Here is a 14,554-nt window from a genome sequence, read left to right on the forward strand (position 1 = left end):
GCTCATCCCATTTGACTTTTTCTTTTTCTTGATTCCATATATGCCTGTTTGAGAAAATCTACCCACAATGTACCTCTTCTATCTTCTATTTCTACCATATTATACTATATTTTTTGTATTGTATTGTACATTTTTATATTGATACAATAAAAATGGTTCGACAACCATTTTATTTGCTTATGATTCATATTAACACTTTGGGGGAGGCTCATCTGGCAGTTTGGGTGTCCACTAAGATCACTTATGCACCGGCAGTCAGTTGGCAGCTCACCTGGAGCTAACTTACGTGTCTGCTGGTTGCTGTTGGCTCTGGGTTGATCCCCATGTCTTCAACAAGCTGGCCAGTCTTCTTCATATGGTGGAAGAAGGGCTCCCAATAGCACGAGAGGGTTTTCAAGAGGCAACGTAGGAGAGTACTCCACAAAAGACTACAAAGACAATGAGTTATTCATTATTTACTGAGGGCTATTACTGTAATCTACCACACATGAAAATCATGACTCAGGACAGCATTACTACCACACACATCATTTTATTCATCAGCTTTTAACCGTCCATTCTTTAGACCAGCACTTCCCAAGGGGTATCAGGAAGTGTGGTAGAAAATATCTTTGAAATAATAATTGATTTTTTCCTCAGATATTTCTTGCCTTTACCCTTCTCCCTGTCTTAAGCTGTCTCAGGAGACAGATCATTTCCTCAGGGAACAGAAGTTACAGAAGAATTTGAGGAAAAGAGAGCTCTTTGTTGCTTATCAGTTTTGAAAATTTAGTTTCCTAGGAAACAAAAACAATTCATGGCACAGTAAAAATTTAGGTGGAAACCTCATGCGAAAAGCCCCAAACCATCAGGTGTACGGAACACGTGCCGCATTTCCTGAGTAGAAACCAAGAGGAATCAGGAAGCCCTCACAGAACTAAATGACATATCTAAGAAAGATGGGGCATTGTACATTCATACGAAATTTCTAGTACCTCAACACAGAACAGATCAGGGAAGTTATTCCCATCAATCTACGAATGGTATGGAAGGAACAAAGAGAGCCACTGGATTTGAATGACATGTCTCAGCAACAGTTGTACAGACCAGTTCCCTGGGACCAGATAGCAATTAGGACATCTCAGCAGATGCCCAGCATACACAGATGACACAGAGGATCAGTTAAGTGTCATCCCCCCACTCCATAACCACCTAACTCCTTGGCACTAGAAGACTCCAAAACATGGCCACACTCATGGAGAAAATGGAGAGATCCTGAATTTCTGCCAATCTGGGAACAAAGGATTAAACTAGAAACCAAATGAATTATTTAAAAATATAGAACAGTACATATCTTACATATATCCATTTGTAGACGGAAATTGGTACCAATACATATAGAATACTTGACCCATGCATTTTTTTTTTCTAGAAAGGCTTCCATGGTCAAATAGGTTTGGGAAATGCTGTATTTTCATTTTGGAAATCAAAATGCCCATTAACATGTTAATGTCTTACAGAAGACCCACAGTAAAGAAAACCAGTATTTTCCACATTTATTTCACCTGGGAGATCCTTTTGAAGGAACCCTGTTAATGAATGATCCTAGGAACATATATTAATAAACACTGCTCTAAATTTATCTTCTTAGGTCATAGAAGATCCTCCACAATGCAACCTGCTCCAGTAATCAGTTTTCTCTTCACTACTTCCCAGTGCAGATCCTTTTCTTTAGATAGGTCAGACACTTGCACGAGCATTTGACCCCATTAGACATTGGTTCATATGCTGCTTTGCACCATGAGGAATTAAGCTGGTATGTTTATACATTGCTCAACAAATCCAAATTCCTGTGGTAAATGATTGTATCTTGTGTTAGTTTTATATCACTTTTAATGCCTGGCTAAATGTCTACTAAAATATATGAATGAATTTGTGAACTTTTCTAAGAGTATAGAAATTTTACATAGATTGGTAACGACTGCAAATTTTAAAACTGAGAAGGTAGAATACAAATGGAATTTCAGTGGGTGGCAATGACATCAGCTTGACTAAAGTTTGTTAGATATGACTTCACAGCCTTTACTATTCACAAGTTTTGGGATATACTATTTTTATTTATCTTGCAAAAAATGGGATATTGGTATGATATATTTGGGGATAATTGCATGCTTTTGTGAATTTTCTTTTAAATAGCAACAATTTCATAATAAAAAGGGGTAAAAAACCGTTGGGCAGTGCATCTGTGAGTTTTTGAGCCAAGAAAGATGTACAAAAGTCCCTCAAATTTGAAAAAGAGAAATAATAGGAGGTAAAGAAAAGCTGAAAACAACGAATTTGTCAATTGTAACTCACAGAGGAAATTCTTGCCATGTGGAAATGGTCAATAATGTTAGTTTTTCCCTCAGGATACTCAAGCATAATGTATCATTGAGAAAGTCAATTTATTAATTTTTAGAAAATATCCTAGGAACTGATAACCTATAAAAGGATCCAATTGTCTAATGCAGAATGAACAAAAGGCAATTGGACTCTCTGATTTTGGTCTTTACCATTGCTGGTAAGATTTGTGTAATCATCAATCAACCTGCACTTAGCATGTAATTAAGGTTAAACATTTTCAAAAGTAAAGCAAAACGGGACTTCCCTGGTGGTCCAGCGGGTAAGGCTCCGTCCCAGTGCAGTGGGCCCAGGTTCAATCCCTGATGGGGGAACTAGATCCCGCATGCATGCCACAACTAAGAGTCCACATGCCTCAACTAAGAAGTCCACATGCTGCAACTAAGAAGTCCGCATGCTGCAACAAAGAGCCTGTGTGCTACAACTAAGACCCGGTGCAGCCAAAATAAATAAATAAACAATAAATTAATTAATTTTTTAAAAAAAGTAAAGCAAAGATGCTGAGGATGAAAATCTTATTTTATTCCAGAAAGAAAGCTATTCATAGGCTACCTTTATGAGAAAACTAAATCTCTTCATGGTGATTAATTACTATGATATATTGAATGGAATATATGTATACACACACACACACACACACACACACATATATATATATATTCAATTCTTTATTCCACAAAAGCAACATGTAAGAATTTGGGCGGATGGAGTATATATTTGTATAAAAAAACATCCTTTTTCAAAAAGCATTGGGCGATACCTTTCATATTTCTCTATAATTCTTTCCATGCTAGTCAAATGAGCTAGTAAGTACTCTAAAGATCTGTAGTGAACGCTGACTCTATTTTCCATTTTTATGCTTTACATGTCCACAGCATAACTGGTGCTAGGAAGAAATTGATTTCTTTTTGGCCTTGGGTCTAAATGCCAGTATCCATTTGGTCGGCTACGTCTTTCCAGGGAATGAAATCATTCCTTTGTCATGCAAAAGAAACTACTAGAAAACAAAATTGTCGAAGGAGAGTTATAGTTCCCTAAAATGGAAAAAGAGAAACTACTTTGTGAGAGTGGGAGTTTTTCCAAAATGTAGAGGTATAAAACTAGTTGGAAATGTAAAATAAAACAAAACAATACTGACTTCAGGATAATGGATACTTCTGTAGATGGAAGGAAGGGAATGGGATAGAGGAAAACTGAAAAAGAAACTTCAAGCATATGTATATTATTTTATTAAAGATTTTTAAATGCTAACATTCTGCCATAATGCTTCAATTTTTTTAAGAAATAAAATGTTAACAGGTAATTTTATTACATAAATACCCACAACATACTCATGCATACACACACATATATACACGTTTTTATATATAAACATATAAAACATTATTCAATGAATAAATAAGACTACAGAAATTTTTATCATTCAGCACCTTATTCTTTTCCTTAACATATGTTTTTGTGATTTCTGTAAACTGATACATGTAGGCCCAATTCACTCAGTCTAGTTGCTGTATAGTAGTATTCCATTATATGAATAATTCATTAATCAAGTATATATATATGTTTATCTTGATCAAACTCTCTAGAGGCTTGCCTAGTTACTAGCTTTCAAAAGATCCAATTTTTAAAAGTATCTCATTAGTGTTTTTCCTAGGTTATTAACTTGTATGTTGTTTTTATAATTTCATTGCTTCAACTTTCTTACTGTTCTTTTGATTTCTTCATCTAGCTTCTTGGATTACACGCTAGCTCATTTATTTGTAATAAATATATTTAAGACTATTCATAACTTGTAGGTACTGCTTTAGCTACATCTCATAAATTTTCTTAATTTTTATTAGTATTTTAGTTTTTCAATCATCATTCAGTTAATACATTTTATAATTTTCTTTGTGAATTATTCTTTAATCCATTCATTGTTGAGGCTTTTTATTCTTCCAGGTTTTCCAACCTGTAGGATTTTCATTACTATTTGTAATACTTAATTTCTAATTTAGTTGCAGAGTGACCAGATAATATGTGAATAATTGTGATTCTTTATGACTGAAAGTATATAGTAAATTTTAAACACTTAAAATGTTGAATGCATGTTTTAGAAGAATGCATATTCTCTGTTGGGTTCTCTTTTGGGTACAGAGATATATATATTTAAAATCATGCTATATGTGTTACTCAAATCCTCTCTGTATATTCTCCAATAAGTAGTTTCTAAGAGAGGTGCTAAATTCTGCCATTATTATAATATATATATATATATATATATACATATATAATATATATATATAAATTCTGCCATTATTATAATATATATATATATTTATATATAATAAAATTATATTATAATTTTATTTTGCAGTTCTAAGTTTTTGTAGTTTTTTGTGTTTTGGGTGTTTTACAGTTTAAGTCTGTATTTAGTATACACAAATCTGTAATTTTTATACTCTTTTCAAATATTCTTTATACATGTTAATGCTTTTGCAAATTCTAGTTTGAGTGATATTGTTATACCAGCTCTTTTTTGCTCCATATATGCCTGGCACATCTCTTTTTCTTTTTTTCTTTTTAAATTTTGTTTTAGGGTGGGTGTGCATGGGTGTGGCAGTGCATGTGTGTGTTTGTGTCAGTGTCTACTATAAAGAGCATATAACTGATTTTTTTATATCCAAGCTAATAATTTGATTTTTAATTTAATCAGAATCATGTAATCCATTTACATTTATTGTCACTATAATGTATTTGGAGTTACACTGACCATTTTATTTCATGGTTTGGTTTCATCAGCGATTTCTCATGGCTTCATTTCTCCTCCTTTCCTAACTTTTCTTGGATTGGTAAACTGTACATTAGGCTTTTCCCTATTGATTTTTACGTATACATATTAAAATTTCTCAGCCATTACTTCTTTGAATATGCTGCTAAAACATTCCTCTTTATCTTTTGCTAGAATCCCATTAAAATTCCATTAAACAAGGATTCTTGAGGAACACTGTATCTCAACAACTTTTTCAATTTTTTTCTTTATGCTGCATCCTGGGCACAATTCTTAGTTCTCTCTTCCAGTTTATTAAGTCTTTAACTTTATTCATTCCAGAGTTTATACTTTCAGTTTTATGACTTTTTTAATGCTGATATATTTTCTAGGGTTACTAATTGGATCTTTTTCCTGTTCATATGATTTTATATATTTTTTTTAAATTTTATTTATTTATTTATTTATTTTTGGCTGCATTGGGTCTTTGTTGCTGTGTGCAGGCTTTCCCTGGTCGCGGCGAGCAGGGGCTGTTCTTCGTTGTGGTGCGTGGGCTTCTCATTGCAGTGGCTTCTCTTGTTGTAGAGCACAGGCTCTAGGTGCGCAGGCTTCAGTAGTTGTGGCACATGGACTCAGTAGTTGTGGCTCACGGGCTCTAGAGCACAGGCTCAGTAGTTGTGGGGCATGGGCTTAATTGCTCTGTGGCATGTGGGATCTTCCTGGACCAGGGCTCGAACCCGTGTCCCCTGCATTGGCAGGCGGATTCTTAACCACTGTGCCACCAGGGAAGCCCTGATTTTATATTTTTTTAATAGAGATTATTCCTTCCTTTTCCTCTTTGATACTGGTACCAAGAAATAGGATGCTTCTGGGGGTGGGATGAATTGGGAGATTGGGATTAACATACATACACTACTGATACTATGTATAAAAGAGAAAACTAATGAGAATCCACTGTATAGCACAGAGAACTCTACTCAGTGCTCTGTGGTGACCTAAATGGGAAGGAAATCCAAAAAAGCGGGGATATATGTGTACGTATAGCTGATTTACTTTGCTGTATAGTAGAAACTAACAACATCGTAAAGCAACTATACTCCAATAAAAATTTAAAAAAAAAAAAAAGAAGTAGGATGCTTCTGTAACTAATACCTAAAAATGTGGAAGGAGCTTTGCAACTGGGTAGTGAGCAGAGACTGGAGGAGTTTTTGAGATGCATGCTAGGAAAAGCCTGGATTGCTGTGAAGGCAATATTGGTAGAACTACAGACATTAGAGGTGATTCTAGTAAGGTTCAAAAAGTAAAGAAGAGACCTTGAGAGACAGTCTGTATCTTCTTAGAGAATACATAAATAACCATGAACAGAATGTTAGTAGAAATATGGATATTAAAGGTCATTCTGGTGAGGTCTCAGATGGAAATGAAGAACATGTTATAGAAAACTGTAAGAAAAAATAACCATGTTATAAAGGGCAAAGAACTTGGCTGATCTGGTGTTCTGGTGTTTTGTGGAAGACAGAACTTGCAAGCAGTAAGATTGAGTATTTAGTTCAGTGGCAGTGATTTCCACTACTAGGTCTTCTGGCTCACTGATCCATGCCTCTGTATCATTTAGTCTACTGTTGATTCCTTCTAGTATATTTTTCATTTCAGCTATTGTATTCTTCACCTCTGTTTGGTTGTTCTTTATATTTTCTCTTTGTTAAAAACGTCTAACTTCTCGCTCTGTGCATCCATTCATACTGTGGAAAACAGTATGGCGGTTTCTCAAAAAACTAAAAATAGAACTACCGTATGACCCAGCAATTTCACTCCTGGGTATATATCTGAAAAAAAACAAAAACACTAACTTGAAAAGTACATGCACCTCAATGTTCATAGCAGCATTAATTACAATTGCCAAGACATGGAAGCAACCTATGTGTCCATCGACAGATGAATGGAATGTACATACATACAATGGAATACTACTCAGCCATAAAAAAGAATGAAATTTTGCCATTTGCAGCAACATGGATGGACCTGGGGGGCATTGTACTAAGTGAAGTAAGTCAGACAAAGAAATACTGCATGATATCACTTACACGTGGAATCTAAAAAATACAACAGACTAGTGAATAAAACAAAAAAGCAGCAGACTCACAGATATCGAGAACAAACTAGTGGTTACAAGTGGGGAGAGGGGGGGAGGGGCGTGATAGGGATAGGGAATTAATAGGTACAAGCTATTAGGTATAAAATAAGCTACAAGAATATATTGTACAACATGGGAAATATAGCAAATATTTTATAATAACTATAAATGGAATATAACCTTTACAAATTGTGAATCACTATTATTATACACCTGTAACTTATATAATATTATATAGCAACTATACTTCAATTAAAAAATGAAATTTTTTAAAAAATGGGTCTTTAGCTGAGGAGATTGCTGAGCAAAACTGTTAAAGGAGCAGCGTGGTTTCTCCTGACTGCTTATAGTAAAATGAAAGAAGAGGGAGATGAACTGAAGAAGGAATTGTTAAGCAAAAAGGAACCAGAACTTGAAGACTTAGAATATTCTCAGTCTACCCGTTTTACAAAATATGAGAAGGCTTGTTCTGAAGAAAACACTGAGGGTATGGCTAAACAACCATTTGAAAGGAAGATTAGCAGGGATTAGAATCACAAATTTATTCGGCTACCTCAGCAAAAACCAGGAATAGAGATGGGATTTTACTAGCAGAAACACTGCCAGTTAAGGAGACTGAGACAGGATGAAATGAAAGAAGGCTGTCAAACTTCTTAGATTCTACAAGGTGGGGCCATAGAGTTATTTGGTTGCAAATGTATACTATTCTTTAAGAAAAGGGAAGACTGACTCCAAAGGCCATTCAGAGATCATCAGGGCTGCCTCTACAGATTCAAAGAGTGGCAGCATCACCTTGGTTTCAACAGGCCATACAGCCTCCAACTGAAGCCTTGGAGATGAGACCCCTACCTGGCAGAGCCAAAGGACTGCCACCCCAGTGGGTCCAGAAGCTGGGACAAGGAGCCAAAGAGGATTATTCCCAAGCCTTAAAACCTAATGGAATTTGCCTTGCTAGGTTTTGGATTTGCTTGGGACCTGTCACCCCATCCTTCTTTCTTATTTCTTTTTTTTGGAGTGGGAATGTCTATGCCTTCCCACCACTGTATTTCAAAAGCACATAAATTGTCTGGTATCACAGTTTCACAGCTGGAGAGGAATTTTTGTTTCAGGATGAACTGTACCTTGAGTCTCATCCATATCTGATTTAGATGATATTTAGATTAGACTTTGTACTTAAGACTTAGAGTTGATGCTAGAATGAGATAATAAGGCTTTGGGGGCTGTTGGGACAAAATGAATGTACTTTGCACATGATAAAGACATGAATTTGGAGCAGCTAGAGGCATATTGCTTTGAACTGAACTGTGTCCCCTCCCCAATTTTATATGTTGAAACACTAATCCCCCATGTGACTGTATTGGAGATAGAGCCTTTAAGAAGATGATTAAGGTTAAATGAAGTCAGAAGGGTGGTAATCTGATATATTGGAACTGGTGTCCCTATAAAGGAGGAAGAGACATCAGATTCTCTCTCTCTCTCTCTGACATGTGAGGACAAAGTGAGAAGGTAGCCCTCTGCAAGCTAGGGAGAGAGCCCTCACCTGCCAGGACCTTGATCTTGGACTTCCCAGCCTCCAGAACTGTGAGAAAATAAATTTCTGTTGTTTAAGCCATCCAGTCTATGGTATTACATTATGGCAGCCTGAGCAGACTAAGACAGGATTTTAAACAGACTTAAAAGTCATTTTGAGACTGCTTTTTTCATTTTTATCTGGAATGAATTCATCTTCTACTGGTTATTTTTTTACTGTCTTCATATCTCTCATATATTTTATTTTAGTTTGATGGCTCACCTTGAATAAAATTTTTTAAAGCTCTTTCTCTGCCCTTGCCATTCTCATTTAATGTTCTTCAGCTGCCCACTATCTAGCCTCCTGAAGCTACAAGCCTAAAGAAAGATTTTTTTATATCAGTAGCACAGAGCTTCATCAGCATGAATATTGGGAATATCAGAGTCAGTCCCATTGCTTCAAGGCTAAGTCTACTTCCTGTCTTATAAATGGTTCCCTAGGCAGTTTTTCGGTGTTTTTTTGCCTACTTTATTTATAACAACTTAGGATTTTCTGGTCTCTAGTTAGTAGATCAGAGCTATATACTAGGTAGTCACAGCTCCTGGACTGCACACTTGCATCATTATATGATTGTATTAATCATGTCTTATTTTTTGTATTCTGACGCTTTGACATCTGAGATTTTGCTAGCTTGAAAGAACTGCCCTTCCCAGTGTTAGCCAATTCTTAGAGATAATAAACAACTCTCCCTTGTGTGTACCTTTCAAATGTAAACCAAACAATCCAGAACCCATATCCCCAACCACCTCCTTTTTTGGTCTCTTACACTCCAGGCCAATATCCCCTTGTCCCAATCACTCCAATGGTTACGTACTAGACAATGAAGGCCTGTGCCCCCAGAGACTGCTGAAATTATTCAAACTAGCCAATCCTAAACCTGCTTACGCTGCTTCACCTTCCCATGGAAACCACAGTAAAGGCTCTTCCCCATGACTGCCCCCACGCCTCCAGCCTCCTGACCAACTGTGGTGCTTCCCCGTGTGGCCCCCCCGCAGGGTGTACTGTGCCTCCTGTTTCTAGGGATCTGTGAGAGTTCTCGCTTCATAAAACACTCATTTCCAAGTTTGCGAGTCTTACCATACTTGATTAAAATAAATCCCAAGTACCATCAAAACTATGATGTACTACTTGAATGACAGAAAAATTAAGTAACTAGTGGTAGTGGAAAACATGTGTCTCTGTACTTGGTTAACTCTAGTCCACTGAACACCATAATTGTAAAGTTTTGGAGGTTTGGTAATGTGTGCTTTTATAACATTGTGAACCCAGTAGTTCAAATCAATATTGGATTATTACTTTAAAAATGTAACTGCATTAATAATACATAGATTAAATATGAGGCCTAGAGGAGAAAATAGCACAAAGTACTTTTCTAATTGAAAAAAAAAATTTGCTCTCCCATTACCTCCTGAATCAAATAAAGCTTCCTTATTTTACACTTAATTTTAAACACTCAAAATGTGTTGGGGAAAGTTCTAATGCTGAATGTTCAAAGATGATCCAGAACTTCAGGTGCCCTGCCTACAATAATGCTTCTCAATCTATCCAAATTTATTTCAACTACTCATTACACAGGCTCTTCATTCCACACTGGTCAGTCTCCCAGTATCAATTTCAGTCATTCCTGCTCCAGCACTTGTGCTCACGCCGTCACCACTCCTAGATGGTTCCCTTCCTGTCCTCTTCCCTAGTCCAAATTCAACATATCCAGTGTTGGCTTCTCAGTGAAGGCTGTCTTGATTTGTTCAGTCACACTGTCATTTACTCTTCCGATTTTCTATAGCCCTATAATCGTTTTCACATAATTTTTGTGAAATGTAGTCTTTAAGGCAAGCACTTTTTTTTTAATTTAAAAATTTCTGAAATTGAAATACTTCTCTATGTATATAGGTGTTTTTGGGTTTTTTTCCCCAGTGATTCTCTATCCCCAACCAAATATGTTTAAATGAATAACACATATAATCCATGGGTTCTAGAAATTGAGAAAACAGGAAATACTGACTTCTTAGTGGTTCTCAGGTGGTCCTCCACAGCACCTCCTGGAGCCACCAGAAGCAGGGCTGAAGCAGTGGGAAATTGAGGCAAACCAATGGAGCCCTGCTCTGGTCTTTCCTACAACCTTGAACGAGCACCTCAACTTATTTTTTTTTTTTTTGGTAATATTTGCTTTATTATTTTACTTATGCATCTGAACACAAAGTTTTGTGAACCTGAAAATATTTATGGAAATGCTTAGTATTTTTAGCTTTGTCTCTCTCATGAGAGTCCAGGCTTCTGCACCCAAAGGGCCTGGCACAGTTATGGCTAGATAATTGGGTCAGCTTGTTCCTGACTGGTTCGTGTGCAACACGCAGACTGCATCCACAGTGATCATTTCTCTTCATCTTTTCAAACAACTCTATGCCAGTCTCCTAAATGTTAGTTCCTTTCTGTGTTCTATCATTTTCTTAAAAAATGGTGCCTTGGGCCTCCCAGAATGAACATGAATTATAGCTCTATTATGTCTTTATAGATAGAAAGCTTATCTTTCTTGCCAAAGCACACAAATGGATTTTAAAGAGATCTGTTAATGGCTATAATTTAAGATCAGGGGGTATTATCCTTGAGATAAGATTAGAATTTGGCAGGAAAAAAACACAACTTTTATTTAGAAACTTGGCATCTTGAACATAGAATTTTAGTGCGGCAGAATTTCAAGTTAGACACTTGCTTGGGATGCAAGAAGTAAAAGTTGGAAAACTAGGAGTAGATGAAATTTTAAAAGACTAGGTAGTGAGTGAATTTACACCTTCAACTGTTGTCTACTTTTCCCCCTTTATTTTGTTGTACTGAAATTTGTTTATTTATTTGTTTATTTCAGGCAAAGAGAGAGAGAAAGCGTACACAGGCATTTTATTGTAAGAAACTAGCTTACACATTCATGAGGGCTGGAAAGTCTGAAATCTGTAGGGCAAGCTGACAGCCTAGAAATTCATGTAAGAGTTAATGTCACAGTCTTGAGTCCGAATTCTGAAAAATGGTCAGGCAAGTGGGAAACTCAGGCAGGGTTTCTACATTGGAGTCTTGAGTCTGAATTCCTTCTTCTTTGGAAACTAGACTAATTGACCAAACTACTGTTCACCATAGCCTAGTCAAGTTGACATACAAATTTAACCATCACAGTGTCTTGTTGCCTGTTGGGCTCTGTTTTCTGAAATCTTTTCCTCAGTCTGCTCTACTCTGTTCCACCTGACTCTACAAAGTAAAATGCAACTTAATTTTAGCCTTTTAAGGGTCTCCAATTTGCTACAGACCTGAAATCCCTGAACTAATCTGGATTTCAGAGAGCTTCTGGATGATACAGCTACACAGACCAAATCCCCAGGAGCACTGTGTGTCAGAGGCTTTCCTGGCTGGTAGGTTTGGTGGAAGAGAAAATGGAGAGAGAAATGGATTATGTGAGGCAGGTTGACCCCCAAATTTTAATACAGACTTGTCACTGAATCAGTATTATTATGGATGGTATATCATTTATGTCATTATTGCTATAAGTAAATTTTCATGAAGACTTTGAAGCAGTCCATTGGCGAGGTACGTCGCCAAGAATGTGGGTAAGGGTGGATCTGAACTGCTCTTTCATCCTTTGTTTGGAATCTCAGTGGTCATCTCCATGGATTTGTTTAGAGCAGAACTGAGCTCCCAAAATGACATAATTCAAGCTCCCAAAATGACATCTGTCCAAATGAACACAAGCGGCTGCATAAAATGAGCACTAAAAAATGAGGTTAACCATTGTAGTAAGGCTTTATGAGCTCTCGCATGCTGCTTAAGTTTTTCTTCCAGTGCCATGGTAACAATAAAACTTACTTGTAGAGTTCATGTCTGTTTAAAAAGCAGCACGTATGCATTTCCACATTTGATTCTCCTTCCAGATAACACTATGGACAAAATGCTGCTGTTCTATAGATATGTAACTGGAGATTCAGAATTCAGATTTCACTTGCTGAAGGACAAATAGTAAATACTGGTGTCAGAACTAGATCACAGCTTTTTCCACTACATCATCTAGTCTGTTAAACATTCATAATTCCTGTCCTGGGAAATAAAAATCATTATGCTTCTAAAGTAAGTTATGGACAAGCAGCACTGAGCTACTTGTTTTAGAGGTAGGAGTTCTGACAAATTAAAACACAAACAAACAAAAAAACCTGTGGCACTACTTTGAAAGTCTCTTATTGTGAATTGCCAGAGAAAAAATAAAATTTCCATGAATCTCACTGATTTAAAATGTAACATTAAAAAAAAATGGAAGAAAGGAATGATGTTTTTCAGTTAGGATAATAAAGGAAGCAATTTTCTTTTGTGCCTGGTAATTACATTGAAAACACAACTGCAAGTCAAATTTAGCTGGACCTTTGACGAAGTAGAGCATGTAAGAGACTCATTGATGGATTCTGAGGATCAGCTTGATCTTTCCTTTCACAGATATCAAAAGAGTTCTTGTTACTTGAGAAGGAAAAGCTGGATTCAACAATGGCTGAAATGAAAGGCACCAGGAGCAGAGTAGCTGCCTTTTCAATATTTCCTAATTGGGTATCCTGTCTCCAACTAGATACTCTTCTAATTGATTCTTCAAAATCTTAATTCCAATAATTAAGCCAGTCAGACACTAGAAAGATGTTAACAGAGTCCACAGCAATACAACTCAAAGCCATTGTAAATGACAAAAGTGGAAAAGTGATAAAGGAATTGGAAGAGAAAAAGTTTTTTTTCTTAGCCCTCCAAAGTTAATCTGCAATGCCTCAAATTTATCTTTCACAGGACAAATAATATGTATTTGAAATCCCAGAACTTGTTTCTCTTTATCTGTATAAATCCATCCTGTGTTTTACATACAAAATCTAATTATTCCATCTTCGTTTTACATTCTGTCATTGTTAGCACCCTGATGTAGAGCACTGCGCCACTCAGGGAATCTGCTGATTGCTGAATTCAGCAGTAAACTCCCACTTCTGGATAGTCTATAAAATGTAAGGCCAGACACTATCAAATTCTTAGAGGAAAACACAGGCAGAACACTCTATGACATAAATCACAGCAAGATCCTTTTTGACCACCTCCTAGAGAAATGGAAATAAAAACAAAAATAAACAAAGGGGACCTAATGAAACTTCAAAGCTTTTGCACAGCAAAGGAAACCATAAACAAGACCAAAAGACAACCCTCAGAATGGGAGAAAATATTTGCAAATGAAGCAACTGACAAGGATTAATCTCCAAAATTTACAAGCAGCTCATGTAGCTCAATCACAAAAAAACAAATAACCCAATCCAAAAATGGGCAGAAGACTTAAACAGACATCTCTCCAAAGAAGATATACAGATTGCCAACAAACACATGAAAGAATGCTCAACATCACTAATCATTAGAGAAATGCAAATCAAAACTACAATGAGATATCACCTCACACCAGTCAGAATGGCCATCATCAAAAAATCTACAAACAATAAATGCTGGAGAGGGTGTGGAGCAAAGGGAACCCTCTTGCACTGTTGGTGGGAATGTAAATTGATACAGCCACTATGGAGAACAGTATGGAGGTTCCTTAAAAAACTAAAAATAGAACTACCATACAACCCAGCAATCCCACTACTGGGCATATACCCTGAGAAAACCATAAGTCAAAAAGAGTCATGTACCAAAATGTTCATTGCAGCTCTATTTACAATAGCCAGGACATGGA

General features: G+C 36.4%; 1 long non-coding RNA gene across 1 annotated transcript in view; it reads right to left on the minus strand.

The window, feature by feature from the left end:
* Positions 1-220: 220 nt before the first annotated feature.
* Positions 221-14,554, minus strand: part of LOC307185632 — a 187,213-nt gene continuing 172,879 nt past the window's right edge. Inside the window, exon 4 of the long non-coding RNA XR_013828127.1 lies at positions 221-428. This is a non-coding gene — a long non-coding RNA (uncharacterized lncRNA). The remainder of the gene's footprint in view (positions 429-14,554) is intronic.

This window comes from Stenella coeruleoalba (genome assembly GCF_951394435.1).
Source record: "Stenella coeruleoalba genome assembly, chromosome: 4".
NCBI lineage: Eukaryota > Metazoa > Chordata > Mammalia > Artiodactyla > Delphinidae > Stenella > Stenella coeruleoalba.